This window comes from Schistocerca americana, chromosome X (assembly GCF_021461395.2).
Source record: "Schistocerca americana isolate TAMUIC-IGC-003095 chromosome X, iqSchAmer2.1, whole genome shotgun sequence".
NCBI lineage: Eukaryota > Metazoa > Arthropoda > Insecta > Orthoptera > Acrididae > Schistocerca > Schistocerca americana.
In genome coordinates this window covers 1,003,887,715-1,003,903,735 of record NC_060130.1, presented here as the reverse complement: position 1 = coordinate 1,003,903,735, position 16,021 = coordinate 1,003,887,715, and the positions used below count along the sequence as shown (strand labels likewise).

Below are 16,021 nucleotides of genomic sequence, written 5' to 3'. Positions count from 1 at the left end.
CCTTAGAAGAGAAAGTCTGTTACCGCCGGCTGGAAAGTCAGTGCTGTTAAAAGCCTTCCGCTGCGGTGTCGTGCAAAAGACATATGTCATTTTCCTGTCTTAGTCCGGTCATATCCCGATTTTGCAGCGTAGAGAACACTGACGCTATAAGTTGTGGCAAATGACAATTTGTACCAGATCGGGAATGGAACCTGCATTTCCGGCTTTTCGCGGCCTTTCGCCTAACGTATTAGGCTCTTTTAGGACGTCTCCAGGCCTGACTCAAACTTTCGTTGTCACTAATGTGTCCACCTATGATTTGCGAACTCTGCAGCCAGAAGTTATCCCATGGGGTACGTGTGAATAACACTAATGGGGAAACGGACCTGGCTTACCCTGTCACCATGGTGAATACAGTGAGGTGACGATAGTAATGGGATGCCTCCTAATATCGTATCGGACCACATTTTGCCAGGCGTAGTGCAGCCGCTCGACTTGCCATTGACTCAACATGTCGTTGGAAGCCCCCTAAAGTCATCCATAACTGCGAAAGTGTTACCAGTGCAGGATTATGTTCGGGGTGGTCAAACCATTCACTCGAATTGTCCAGAATCTTCTTGAAACCAATCGCAAACTGTGGCACGATGACTTGGTGCGTTTTTTGTTTTAGGGCGCAAAACTGCTATGGTCATTAGCGCCCGGTCCGTGACTTAGGAAACAATAAAAACCGAAAATGGAAACCAGCAGAAATGGGAACGAAACTCAAAAAATTGGAGAAACTAAAAGCAGAAGGAAGGCTTAAAAATCCACTACAGAAAGGGGTTGGTGGTCCCCAAAAAGAGCTTCAAATGACTGACGTCATTTCACTGGCACTAATAAACTCGAGAACGCGATCGGCCAAGCGCATGTCATCTGCTAATATTGACGATATATCAGGCGACAGCTGTAGACAGGCGCGTAACATAGCAAAATAGGGGCACTCAATTAAAAGGTGTCTTACCGTCCACAGCTGAGAGCAGTGGGGACAGAGCGGGGGAGGATCACCGCTTAAAAGATGTCGATGGCTAAAAAGACAGTGCCCTATCCGGAGTCTAGTTAAAATTACCTCCTCCCGACGACGCGTTCGGGAGGAAGAGGTCCAAGCACAAGGAAGAGCTTTCACGTCCCGCAATTTATTATGGGGAAGTGTCGACCAATGTGCATGCCATAAAAGAACAACTCGACGACATAAAACGCTCCGTAGATCGGTGAAGGGAACCGATTGAATAGCTGGCCGAAGAAGAGAGACTGCAGCCTTGGCCGCTATATCGGCCGCCTCATTTCCACAGATACCAACGTGTCCCGGGAGCCAGAGGAACGCCACCGAGACGCCCCCCCAGGTGGAGCAAGCGCAGACAGTCCTGAATCCGGTGGACCAGAGGGTGGACAGGGTAAAGAGCTTGGAGACTGTGGAGAGAGCTGAGAGAATCTGAGCAGATACCATACTGTATCCGCTGATGGCGGCGGATGTAGTGGACAGCCTGGAGAACAGCGTAAAGCTCCGCAGTATAAACCGAACACTGGTCGAGAAGCCGAAATTGATTTGGGGTGTCGCCAACAATATAGGCACTCCCTACACCTAACGATGTTTTCGAGCCATCAGTGTAAATAAATGTGGCTTCCTTCATTTGTGCACATAGAGCAGCAAATGTCCGACGATAAACAAGTGAAGGGGTACCATCCTTGGGAAATTGACAAAGATCACGGAGCACGCAGATCCGGGGACGGAGCCAAGGCGGTGCTGTACCCCAAGTTGTCAAGAAGGTTTTAGGAAAGCGAAAGGAAAGAGAATGGAGCAGTTGACGGAAGCGGACTCCCGGTGGTAGTAGGGGGGAGGGGCGGCCGGCATACCCTACATCAAAGGAGGCGTCGAAAAAAATGTCATGGGCTGGATTAGCAGGCATGGAAGACAGATGGCTAGCATAACGACTCAGAAGGACTGCTCGCCGACTGGACAGCGGAGGTTCAGCAGTCTCAGCATAAAGGCTTTCCACAGGGCTAGTGTAAAAAGCTCCAGACACTAAACGTAATCCACGGTGGTGGATAGAGTCGAGACGACGAAGAACAGACGGCCGAGCAGAGGAGTAAACTACGCATCCACAGTCCAATTTCGAGCGCACTAAGGCGCGATAGAGGCGGAGAAGGACCACTCGGTCCGCTCCCCAGGAGGTACCATTCAGGACACGGAGGGTGTTGAGGGATCGCAGACAGCGAGCCGAAAGATAGGAAACGTGGGAGGACCAGCACAGTTTTCTGTCAAACATAAGACCCAAGAATTTAGCGACGTCCGAAAACGGAAGGTTGACAGGTCCTAGATGTAAGGAAGGCGGAAGAAACTCCGTACGACGCCAAAAATGAACACAAACGGTCTTACTGGGAGAAAAGCGAAAGCCAGTTTCGATGCTCCAAGAGTGGAGGCGATCGAAACAGCCTTGAGGACGTCGTTCAAGAAGGCTGGTCCGTTTAGAGCTGTAGTAGATTGCAAAATCGTCCACAAAGAGGGAGCCTGAGACATCGGGAAGGAGACAGTCCATAACTGGATTTATGGCAATGGCAAACAGTACAACATATAGCACGGAGCCCTGGGGTACCCCGTTTTCTTGGGAGAGAGTAGTGTTCACCCGCACTCTAAATGTGCGCTCTGCCATAAATTCGCGAAGAAATGGTGCCAGCCGACCTCGAAAGCCCCAAGGAACAGTGTGCGGAGGATGCCTGTCCTCCAACAGGTATCGTATGCTCTCTCCAGATCAAAAAATATTGCTACTGTTTGGCGTTTCCGGAGAAAATTGTTGATGATATAAGTGGAGAGAGAAACAAGATGGTCAACTGCAGAATGATGCTTTCGGAAACCGCATTGGGCAGGTGTTAAAAGACTGCGGGACTCCAGCCACCAAGCTAAACGGCAATTCACCATACGCTCCAAAACCTTACATACACCACTCGTGAGAGAAATGGGGCGATAGCTAGAGGGGAGATGTTTGTCCTTTCCAGGTTTCGGAACAGGAACGACGATAGCTTCCCGCCATCGTCTGGGAAAAGTACTATCGGTCAAAATTCGATTATAAATGCGAAGGAGGTAACGCAGACTATGGGTTGATAAATGCAGCAACATTTGGATGTGGATACCATCCGGTCCTGGGGCGGAGGAGCGAGAAGCAGAGAGTGCATGTTGGAGTTCCCGCATGGAGAAAACAGTATTATAGCTTTCGCGATTTTGAGAGAAGAAAGCAAGAGGTTGCACTTCCGCTGCACGTTTCTCCTGGAGAAACGCTGGCGGGTAACTCGAAGAGCTCGAAATCTCAGCAAAGTGTTTACCCAAGGAGTTAGAAATTGCGACGGGGTCCACTAACGTATCACGCGCGACAGTGAGCCCAGAGACCAGGGAGAAACTAGGCGCGCCAGATAACCGTCAAATTCGACTCCAAACTTCCGAGGAGGGAGTGAAGGTGTTAAATGAGCTAGTAAAGAATTTCCAGCTCGCCTTCTTGCCATCGCGAATGACGTGACGGCATCGCGCACGGAACTGCTTATAGCGGATACAGTTGGCCGAAGTAGGATGGTGGCGGAAAACGCGAAGAGCACGTCGCCGCTCACGTATTGCATCACGGCATGCCTCGTTCCACCAAGGAACTGGCGGGCGCCGGGGCAAATCGGAGGTGCGTGGTATTGAACGTTCCGCAGCTGTAAGAATAACGTCGGTAAGATGTGTGACCTCATCGTCGACGATAGGAAAGTGACGGTCATCGAATGTCGCTAGAGACGAAAAAAGTGTCCAATCGGCTTGGGCAAATTTCCAGCGTCGCAGGCGCATATATGGCAGTTGAGGCTGCAGTCTAAGGACACATGGAAAGTGGTCACTCGAGTGTGTATCATCAAGGGCGAACCATTCGAATCGCCGAGCTAGCGGAACAGTACGGACCGAAAGGTCCAAATGAGAGAAATTTGTCGTGGAGGCAGACCAAGATGTAGGGACCCCAGTGTTGAGGCAAACTAGATCCGCTTGGTGGAAGACGTCTAGCAATAGTGAGCCACGTGGACAAGGATGTGGAGATCCCCAAAGCGGGTGGTGGGCATTGAAGTCCCCAACCAGCAAATAGGGGGGGGGGGGGTGGAAGCTGACCAAGACGATGGAATGTATACAGTACAAAGAGAAAAGGTATATCCAGAAAGGGAAAGATGGTCAGCGACAGCTTGGAAGGAGGGGGTTAAGGGGATTGGGTGATAATGGATAGTATCATGGAGAAGAATCATGAGTCCTCCATGGGCTGGAGTGCCTTCAACAGAGGGGAGATCAAATCGGACGGACTGAAAATGGGGGAGAACAAAGCGGTCATGGGGACGCAGCTTTGTTTCCTGAAGACAGAAGATGACCGGCGAGTAGGATCGTAAGAGGATCGACAATTCATCCCGATTGGCTCGAATGCTGCGGATATTCCAGTGGATAATGGACATAGGGTAAACAGAAAATGGAGGAATGTGACCAAAGGTTGCCGTCAACTCAACGACTGCTCAGAGCTTGCGACCAACAGCATGGAATGACATTCAGCCGAAGGCAGAAGATCCTGATCCATAGGTTGCTCAGGAGCAGCTCCTGCCACCTGCGATCGGCCGGTTGATCGTCCGCCAGCAGTGCGCCTCGGCGACACAGAAGACGGCCGAGGGCGATTTCCGCCAGGTGGTGCTGTAAATGGGACACGCCTTGGCGGAGAAGGAGATGAACTGGGCTTCTTATTAGCCTTCTTGGAAATATGATGTTTAGATGAAGGAGGAACCGATGGTTGTGAAGTTGGGGTATGTAAAAAATCTTCACGAGAATGCTCTTTTTTCGAAGTCTTGGTGTCTCACTTTTGGGCTAGAGATTTACCAGAACCCGATGAAGGCTGAGCCATAGAGTGGGAAGGCGAAAGTGGTGAGGTTGAACGGGCGATCTTTGCGCTGGCCGATCTGACGACTGTGGTACTAAAGGTGAAGTCGCAAGTCTGCGTGGCCGCCTCCTTTGTTGGCCGAGGAGAAGCAAGGACAGTGCTGTATTTTCCTGTCTAAGGCACGGCGGGCTGTCGACTGGCGAATAATTTTCGAGCAGCAAAGGTCGACACCTTTTCCTTCACTCTGATTTCCTGGATGAGCTTTCCGTCTTTAAAAATGGGGCAGTCTCGAGAGGAAGCAGCGTGGTCACCCATACAGTTGATGCAGCGAGGGGATGGAGGTGGACAAGCACCCTCATGGGCATCCTTGCCACACGTAACACATTTGGCCGGATTGGAACAGGACTGGCTGGTGTGGTTGAACCGCTGACACCGATAGCAACGCGTAGGGTTTGGGACGTAAGGGCGAACGGAAATTCTCATAGCCTGCTTTGATTTTTGATGGGAGTTGAACTTTGTCAAATGTCAAGAAGACAGTGCGGGTTGGAATGATGTTCGTGTCAACCCTTTTCATAACTCTATGTACAGCCGTTACGCCCTGGTCAGACAGGTAGTGCTGAATTTCTTTGTCATACAATCCATCGAGGGAGCGTGTATAAACGACTCCATGCGAGGAATTTAAAGTGCGGTGCGCTTCAACCCGGACAGGGAAGATGTGGAGCAGTGAAGTACACAGCAATTTTTGTGCCTGGAGGGCACTGACTGTTTCTAACAACAAGGTGCCATTCCGTAATCTGGAACAAGACTTTACAGGACCTGCAATTGCGTCGACACCTTTCTGAATAATGAAAGGGTTGACCGTGGAGAAGTCGTGACCTTCGTCAGACCGAGAAACAACAAGGAACTGTGGCAACGATGGAAGAACTGTCTGTGGCTGAGACTCCGTGAACTTACGCTTGTGAGCGGACATAGTGGAAGGTGAGGAAACCATTGCGGAAGAATCCCCCATGATTACCGGCGTCTCCGATGGCGCGCTCCTCCCTTGTGGGGGCCCTCTCTGAGGGCACTCGCTACTTAGGTCATTGTTCACACCTCACGTCACACCTCCCGACAAACGGACGGAGGGACCAATCGGCACTTTCGGAAGGTATCAGCTCGGGTAATCATCCCTCCCTGGGCCTGGCCATTACCAGGGGGTACGTACGTGTCCTACCTGTCTACCCGGGGCGGAGAATTACGCGTTACCCCGTCACCGGCTACGAATAGAAATGCGTGGGTCTGCCTTCAGACACGCACAGGGAGGAAAAAAGAGAAAGGGAAAGGAAAGAAGAGGGGTCTCAAACGCCGCAGCGGAGAAAAGAGCAAAGAGAAGAGGTAAGGAAAAGAGAAGGACAGAAGAAGGACGAAGACTTGCAAGCGGAGAAAGCAAAGAATTTGTTACTGTTTCGAGCATCCGTCTCCGGACGTAGGCACAAATTATACTCCCAGAGGGGGAGAGAGGGAAGGAAAGAGACAGAGGTGAGAGGGGGGGCGAAGATGGGAGATGGGGAAGGATGCGGAAAGGGAAGGTATGCAACCCGGAAAAGGAAGGAAGGCCACATTAGCTCGGGGTCCCGTGCTCGCTACGCACGTATCCACAAAAGAGTTGGGGACCCCCTGGGGGGGACTTGGTGCGTTGTCGTCCACGAAAAGTCCACTGTTGTTTGGGAACATTACGTCCATGAATGGCTGCTAATGGTCTCCAAGTAGCCGAACACCCAGAGGACACAGTTCATTGCATGTAAACACAGTCCACACCATAATGGAACCACCACCAGCTTGCACAGTGCCTTGGGTTCATGGCTTCGTGGGGTCTGCGCCACTCTCGAATCCTACCAGCAGCTCTCACCAACTGCAGTCGGGACTCGTCTGACCAGGTCACAGTTTTCCAGTTGTCTAGGGTCCAACTGATATGGCCCCAAACCCAGGAGAGCTGCAGCAGCGATGTCGTGCTGTTAGCAAAGGCACTCGCGTTGGTCATCTATTACCGCCAAATTTCACCGTACTGTCCTAAAGGATACGCTCGTCGTACGCCCTACGTTAGTTTCTGTGGTTATTTCTCGCTGTATTGCATGTCTGTTAGCGCTGACAACTCTGCACAAATGCCACTGCTATCTATCGTTAAGAGAAGGCCGTAGACCACTGCGTTGTCCGTGGTGAGAGGAAATGCCTGAAATTTGGTATTCACGCCACACTCTTGAAACTGTGGATCGCAAAATATTGAATTCCCAACGATTTTCGGAATGGAATGTCCCATGTGTCTAGCTCCAACTACCGATTCCACGTTCAAAGTCTGTTGATCACCATTGTGTAACCATAATCACGTCGGAAACATTTTCACTTTTTTCCATGTGTGTGAGGTAAGCCACAGTAATCCACAGGCTACTGGTGAGTTAAGCTGTATCGTCTGCAAACTGAGCTTGGACGACGTGGGCCACGATGGGCAAGTCGTTAACATAAACGATCAAAAGGGTTGGGGACAGAGTGAGCTCTGCAAGACACATTCCTGTAGACATCTAACAATGGAGCGATGCCGATTGATGTGAACCACTATCTGCCAGTGTTGGAGAAAACTGCCAATTATCCGAAGACAGTAGCTGGGCATGGTTTGCAGATCTTGCTGTTTGACCTAGAGATTATTAGTCCACACACAGTCACAAGTTTTTTCTGTGTTAAAAAGATGGCCGTTGTGTAATTCGAGACATTCATATAACATGCGACGTACTCCATTTCTCGCATTAGTTGAAGTTCAGCTGAAAGCAAAGACTGTAATGCAAATTAGTCTGGCGTAATGATATCTTGATCATGAATAAATGGTCTTATGTGGCGCAAAATGAGGCGTTCCAGAAACTTTGAGAAGTAGGCTGATAGGATGGTAGTTGGGCAACGGCCGTGGCACAGTGGATACACCGGTTCCCGTGAGATCACCGAAGTTAAGCGCTGTCGGGCGTGGTCGGCACTTGGATGGGTGACCATCCAGGCCGCCATGCGCTGTTGCCATTTAAAGAAGAAGCCGGCCGGTGTGGCCGAGCGGTTCTAGGCGCTTCAGTCTGGAACCGCGCGACCGCTACGGTCGCAGGTTCGAATCCTGCCTCGGGCATGGATGTGTGTGATGTCCTTAGGTTGGTTCGGTTTAAGTAGTTGTAAGTTCTAGGGGACTGATGCCCTCAGCAGTTAAGTCCCATAGTACTCAGAGCCATTTGAACCATTTTTTATGGTAGTTAATGGGTAGACTAAGGTTTATGTCAGGTTTCGGGATCGGGGCCACTCGGGCGACCTTACATTCCCCCGCAAAATAGCCCATCCTCATACAACTATTATAAATCTTTGTGAACTGCATAAAGGGCTTGCATGGAAGATGTTTTAGATGTTCATTCGTAAATCATCTGTTTCAGGGTTGGCGTGAATTCCTAGGTGATGGATTAAAGTCTTCACCTCAGATGGTGTGGTCAGCAGTAGTTCATGTTGTGGAAGAGCATCTCTCATATTCTGAGCTGTGTGACACATCCCCTCCCCCCCCCCCCCCCCCCCCCAGTCAGTGTTGACAAAGTTTTCTATGGTATTTTGGGGCTCATAGGCCTCGACGAAAATTTCGTCCTTGCACAGTGGCACGTATATCAGTTCTTGCGGGTCCTGGAGCGGCCGTTTCGGCGGCCGACGTTGGCGAAGGTGTCGGACCAGACTCCAGTGGTCGCGCATCTGGATGGCAAAGGAGGCCATTTTGTCTCCCCACATTTCCTCGCGATGTTCTACAGCTCGACGGTGGAGTTCCCTGGAGACCATCTTCATCTCCCTACGGTCATCCAGATGCCGACATCTTTGCCAGCGCCCTGTTCTTGAGGTATTTCAATTCATGCAGCAGTTGCGAGAACGTAATTTGTTGGGAGACCTGGTGCATCAAGGTAAAAGAAGCCTGACAGAAGAAAGGCTTAATCTTCCCCGTCGAACTTCAAATGGCTTGGTCAGTAGCAGGCACGTCGTCAATGGGGCGGATGTTGTTGTTGAGCCACCACACAGTAGTGGCAGACGATGAAGTAGGCAAGCAGTCCAGGGCCTCAGACAGTATGCCAAGCATGGGATAGTGGTCACAAGTAAGGTCGTTGACCGTATGTAACTGAAGATCTAGTCGCAGATTCTTGAGCATTACAATATTCAAATTACCCAGGATATGGGTTGGAGTCGCTGGAACGTGCACCCCCGCACGCGCTCCAATCCGTTAGCTTGTGCATCGCATATTCGACTGACTTTTCACACCAAACACGTGGGTACAAATTAAAGCTTCGCCAACGCACTGCCCTTTTGTACCTTGTATATGCGATACCACTACCATCTGTATATGTGAATATCGTTTTTCAATGACTTGTCAGCTCAGTGTACAATGAATTAAAATTGCTAAACTTAAACGGAGTAAAGGGGATGAAATCAATAAAGTTTAAATGAAATGAAACAATGCCAATTAAAACTGCCCAAAACTGTTGAACCTGAAATGAATCTTCTTCTTCCTCTTTCCTTTCGCTGTGCCTCTATAGGGTCAGCATTGTTATTTAGAGAATGTTAGTGACTTATCGGCCGGATGGCCTTCCCGACGCCAAAACTCCCTCCAGGACGCAATTTGTGTACCCCACCTATGTATGTCTCGAGTTCATGTTCAAATTTCAGAACGTTTTCTAAATGTTTGCTTATCCCGGAACGTAGGTTTTACCTCGAGGTTTATCTAGATGGATGTGGGAAACCGCCTACAAACCACATCCAGGCTGGCCAGCTCGCCACTCCTCCTCGTTAATTTGCTAGGCGTATTCGCTGTGAGACAGGCTCACCTCCCCGAATCGAGGAAGCGGCGCGTTAACGCGCTAGGCTATTCGGGCAGATTATGTACAGTAATGAATATATAATGAAAAATCAAATTTGTGTCTGAACGGGACTCGAATCCGAATCTCCTGCTTCCCGAAATCAGTTGTTTACGCTACTTTTTTTGACTCTGTAGTCCCATGACCGACTACAGATAGGGAGAAATAGTGCGCCGCCACAATCCTTTAAAAACCGAAGTTATTTTGTACTCAGGGGGTGTTATCAGTTAGACCGTTGGGACACCAACTCCTTGTCGCTCTTCGCCACCCTCGAATACGCTCCGACTAAGTCTGTTTCCTCGCTTGGAGTGCTGCTCTCAACGTTTGTACTTTACAGTGCTGTTAGTGATTGCTGCGTCTGTTAGCTCTCATTCCACCAACTCAGAAACTGACTTCTGTTGTGCCAACAGTAAAATCCTTTGCTTTTTTTAATGTTCAGCATTAGCCTTCACTGTAACAGTTTAGCCTCAGTGCAATAAAATTGTGTTATTCAGATCCTCGAGTCTACTGCTAGGAGTATCCTTATCGAGTCCCAAAATCGGCACCTCTCGCGAGTGCCCTGTGACAATGTTGACCGCTGATCTACGCAATGGCATGCCATCACTGGAAATTTGTCTTTCTGCATTTGCTCTTAATCCGTAACCCCATCATTCCCTCGACACGATGCGATCACGCACCATCTTCTCCTAAGTATAAGACAAACAATCAACAATATGGAGATCTGGTGACTGTGGTGGCAGGAGAGATGCGACAATTCACGCTGGTGCTCACAAAACCACGAAAGCATTGTACCATGGGTCCGACATCGACAGCCACATAATCCCTTGCAGTAATGCAATCTTGCCGAGTAACCGTGGGGACCAAGGAATACTACGATATGGGTGCCCAAATCATCACCAAACCCCCGCCACGTTTCACTCTTGGAACGTAAACTCTGCAAAAGTTGGGAACAATGTGAAACAAGACTCATCTGACCAACTTACTTTCTTCCCTTGCTCCACAGTCCAGGCACTTGCGTCACTGATGGGCGGTTTTTTGGAATTTCAACTCGCCCTGCAACTCCCTGCTTGTGAAGCTCCCTCCGTGTTCACACTTTCGTCCACGTTGTGACTTACTTTGCGGTCACAGTCTTCGATACGGCGCCTCTTAATACACCAAACACTTCAGCTGCCTCGGTTACCGAAGCACCAGCAGTTTTCCCTTGTTCGAATTCACGTGGCTCCGACATGATGCACTCACCATTACACAAGACCCTGTTGTGTCCACAACTGAGACTTGCAACGTAGTGAGGACATGGCAGGGGTGCCGACAGCGCAACCTGCAGGCTTGGCTACCATCTGCATTTGTGTTCAAGCGCACATTTCTCGCGGTGTTTCCATATTTTTGTCCTGTAATTTTCTTCTAGATTGATACTTCCTAAAACCGTAATTAAATCGTTCGAAAGCTAAGGTCTTACTACTTCAAAAACTAAAAACTTGCTACAGTATTACCTAATAAATTCTGGAAGCAGTCTCTCTATTTTGTGTACCCTCTAGGAAAGTGATGTTTCTGTTCATTGCCATGGCCATATTCCCCAATCGTAACGTTCTTCTCCCTCGATTGCAAAATACGCAAAGTTGTTAAGAAGCCACGAGTGGCTATTATTTTTTACCGCGGGGAATAAGTGCCAGCTTGGGTGAATAAGATCGTTTAATATTCAAGTAGTTACTGGAATTCTATTAATCTTCGTTAGGTTTCTTTCTTTTCCAGTCGTGTATAATTTTGCTGCCGCAAATTAGTTTGCCTCCCAGGTTTCAACTGTCCTGCATTGTCCACGGTAAGTGGTGGTCCTTACGTTCATCGTATGCAACTTGACTGGTTTCAGCCTTATCGATTACGATATTATACCATGTTGTAATGATATCTGGCCGAGCGGTTCTAGGCGCTACAGTCTGGAACCGCGCGACCGCGACGGTCACGGGTTCGAATCCTGCCTCGGGCATGGATGTGTGTGATGTCCTTAGGTTAGTTAGGTTTAAGTATTTATAAGTTCTAGGCGACTGATGACCTCAGAAGTCAAGTCCCATAGTGCTCAGAGCCATTTGAACCATTTGTAATGATATCTATTTTTGGGTTGTTAATGTTTACCCGGATGTTCTTCCAGTTCTTGACAGGATATTTCTTCTCAATCTGATTTGAACTTTTTTTCTTTTCTGAGATATTCGAAAATCTTTCCGGTGTCGAGGTTTTGTGGTCCTTCAGGAAGCTTAATTTAAGATAATAGGACTGCACATATTCAGGTTGTGGACTTACCCTTCACACATCCGATGGAACAGTATTTCCTGTATGACTTAGGCTGCTCGATAACACTTTCCTGTTTTCAAGAACATCCTGTACTACTCGCGAATAGTAATACCATCTCGTGGCAGACACAAGGGCAAGTTTTTCTGAATAATGCTATGCAACACCTTTGATCTCTGCGGCTAATTTGAAAAGAAAGAAGAAACACCTGAAAAACGTGCCAAAAAGACACGGGCTTTGCGATTAAGAGGTTGCCGTAGGCATAATAACGTTGAAATGGTGCGCATAACATTGGCTGTATTTTGCATTTAAGAAGTTGTCTGTAATTAATTTCTATACCCCATTTGACTTGCCACTCGTAACGTTTGCACTGTCGTAGCTCTGAGCTATTACTTTTGCTCGGTCACAGGCCAATTAAGGATACAATTTCTTCTAGAATATACTCTGATATAGTATGAGCATTCTGACTATCTGGATTAACAAAGTTCCAAAATCTTTCAACAGATTTTCCCTGAACAATATAACGCAAAACAATAACCAAATGAAATTCCCAAGAAAGTGCTGTGGTTTCATCCGCGATTATTGGCACGTTTTGTTTCTTTACGAACCTCATCATGGTATATTTTCAACGCGCATTCGAGTAGTTTCTTCTGAACAGCCCTAAAAATTACTTTGGACACTGCTGCTTGACTGAGATGAACCTGGAGATCTTTATCCATTTACGCATAAAGGGGACCACACCGTGGTTCAGGTCAAAAACACCGATTTTCGCTTTTTATCATATTTCGATAGATTAAGGTTTTATTTAAGTACTCTCAAAAGGATTTTGCTGAAAAAAATTTTTCGATTATTTAAAGAACATTTTCCTACCACGTGTGTTTATGTGCCACACCCACTTTTCTGCATGTGTTTTAGATCTTTATATCCCCTACATTAGAAATTGTCGGTATTCTTTTGTTTCTGCTGTTTGTAAACAACACGCGTTCAAACACGCGGTTAGTTTTGTTAAAGTGTGATTGCTAGTAGTTGTTATACTTACATTTGCAGTGCTTGTTTACGTGTGTTTTGTTGTGTTTATTGAAGATAACGAAACGTAAAGGCATTTTCAAGAAACGACAATTTAGAGGAAACAAGTTTAGAAATCTTTCCGTGCAAGAGGTTACGTCGCCTTGCAACGATGTTTCTAATTGTAATTTTTCAACCAGTGCATCATCAAAGAAGCTCTCACCAAAATGGGATGAGAAGTTCCGCCTTATGCAAGACACCTTCTTTGTTTTGTTTCACCCATACATGTTTCAGCACTTTCGTGCTATCGTCAGGGGATTCCATTTTTATTTTTAACTGTAAAATTGTTGTTACATATTAACATTTGTGTTGTTTACAACATTATGTAGACGTTGCACTTATAATTTAATTGGCGAAAAGTGAGTGTAAGCATTAGCTACCATACCTTACATGATGTTATTGTCCATTTATTTTGGTAGCTATTCTGCTACACAATACACAACTTGACATCTGCAAACAGCAAAACGTAATTTGTTTTTCTGTTTGTTATGCATTTACGTACGAAAGTATGATTGTATCGCGTTTTCTGTCCGTAACTTACAGTTTTGAAGTTGTGGTGTGTTCTCCTGTGTTGTTAGCAAAGTAAATAGCTTACTTCTTAGCCTATGGTCGCGTGGCAATGCACTTTGTCTGATTACTCAAAACATAGGCGGAGTTTTCGCTGCCATTACGTGTTGTTGTGGCTGTGTGGTGTTCATTTGTTTCGTGACGTGTTTTGCTGGGTGAGGCGCGCGAGTTTGGATTGTATTTGGCGCCAGTGGTGTGTGGTTTGTGTGGGTTTGCGTATGTGTGTTGAGTACTGGAGCAGAGAGAGAGAGAGAGAGAGAGAGAGAGAGAGAGAGAGAGAGAGAGAGAGAGAGAGAGCGCGATAGAGATAGAAAGAGATAGAGATAGAAAGTAACAGAGAGAGGTAGGGAGGGAGGGAGGGAGGGAGGGAGGGAGGGAAAGGTAGAAAGATTTTTTTTCCATGAGTAGTTTTGGTGTGTGGTGTGGGTGTTATTTGTATAGTTCTTCTATTATGGCGAAAAGGGTTTTGTTGCGCAGTGATGTGTATTCATTGAGTACTATCTTTCCTAGGGCTATTGATTTTTGGATATGGTAGTTTTCTTCCACAGTTAATTTTTTGTATAGGCTGCTGCTAGTTTTTAGGCTGTGAAGGTCAGTTTCAATGTTTGTTGGGTGGTGATTGTGTGCTATCAGGTGGTCTGCAAATTTTGAATGTGTGCTATTGCTTTTCAGTGCTCTGAGGTGTTCTGTATACCTGGTTCTGAAGTTCCTACATGTTTGGCCCACATATACAGATTGACAGCAGTTGCAAGTAAGTTGGTAAATACCGGACTGGCTGTATTTGTCAGTGTTGGTGATATTTCTTCCAAGTCTGCTTTGTATTGTGTTGTTGGTCCTGTATGCTATGTTGAGTCCTTGTTTCTTTAGTACGTTACCCACCATGTGTGTGACTTTGTTGTTGTCCCAGTACTAAAAATACACACGCAAACCCGCACAAACCACACACCACACACCACTGACGCCAAATACAATTCAAACTCGCGCGCCTCACCCAGCAAAACACACCACGAAACAAATGACCACCACACAGCCACAACAACACGTAATGGCAGCGAAAACTCCGCCAATGTTTTGAGTAATCGGAAAAAGTGCATTGCCACGCGACCATAGGCTAAGAAGTAAGCCTGTTTACTTCGCCAACAACACAAGAGAATGCACCACAACTTCAAAACTAAGTTACAGACAGAAAACGTGATACAGACTTATTTCCGTTCGTAAACGCATAACAAACAAAAATAAATTACGTTTTGCTGTTTGCAGGTGTCAAGTTGTATATTGTGTAGCAGAATAGCTACCAAAATAAATGGACAATAACATTATGTAAGGTATGTTAACTAATGCTTACACCCACTTTTCGGCAACTAAGTTATAAATGCAACTACTACATAATGTTGTAAACAACACAAATGTTAATATGTAACAAAGACTTTAAAGTTAAAAATAAGAATTGAACCCACTGACGATAGCACAGAAGTGCTGTAACATGTATGGGTGAAACAAAAAAGTGTCTTGCATAAGGGGGAACTTCTCATCCATTATTATAAATTTGAGAATATTATGTGATGTAATTTCTAAATTTGTACAATGTAGACAGTGTGGTGAGCCACAGATTGTGAAAATTTGTGAGAGTGCCAGTCGGAGAAAAGGCCTACCAATTGCTTTGGATTTAATTGCACTAAATGCTCAGCTGTGATTTCATTTATAAGTTCTTTAAAAACAGATGCAAGTGACCCTTATGAAATCAATACTAGACTAGTTTATGCCTTACGATCCATTGGCAAGAGCATGGCTGCAGGGAGAACATTTTGTTCAGTGATGAACTTACACCAACCACCAAATAAATTTGAAAAACTGGCTGCTAGGAAAGCAGTTGAGGAAATGATGGATGTTCAGATATTGCAGTTGCACTTGATGGAAGTTGACAGAAAAGAGGACACACTTCTCTGAATGGAGTAGTGACTGCCACGAGTCTAGACACGGGTAAAGTGTTAGATGTGGAGATAATGTCTGAATATTGAAAATGTTGTAAAGTCAATGAACATAAAGAACACAAGTGTGTGGTTAATTTTAGAGGAACAAGAGGTGGTATGGAAGTTCATGGAGTACAACAAATATTTCATCGCTATGTAGAAACAAGAGGCGTATAGTACACCAAATATTTGGGCGATGGTGACAGTAAGGCATACATCAATGTGGTGAACTCTAGGCCATATGGAGATGCCATTATTAGTAAAATAGGATGTGTAGGCTATGTTCAAAAACGTTTGGGAACAAGCCTGAGAAAACCAACTGTTGATATGAGAGTGAAAAAATTAGAAGATGGAAATTGTTGACCGGACA

General features: G+C 46.6%; 1 protein-coding gene and 1 pseudogene across 1 annotated transcript in view; one reads left to right on the top strand and one right to left on the bottom strand.

The window, feature by feature from the left end:
* Window positions 1–16,021, bottom strand: part of LOC124555205 (organic cation transporter protein-like) — a 543,400-nt gene that overhangs the window by 151,876 nt on the left and 375,503 nt on the right. The gene's annotated exons all lie outside the window — the stretch shown is intronic.
* LOC124557390 lies at window positions 7,805–7,922 on the top strand (annotated as a pseudogene).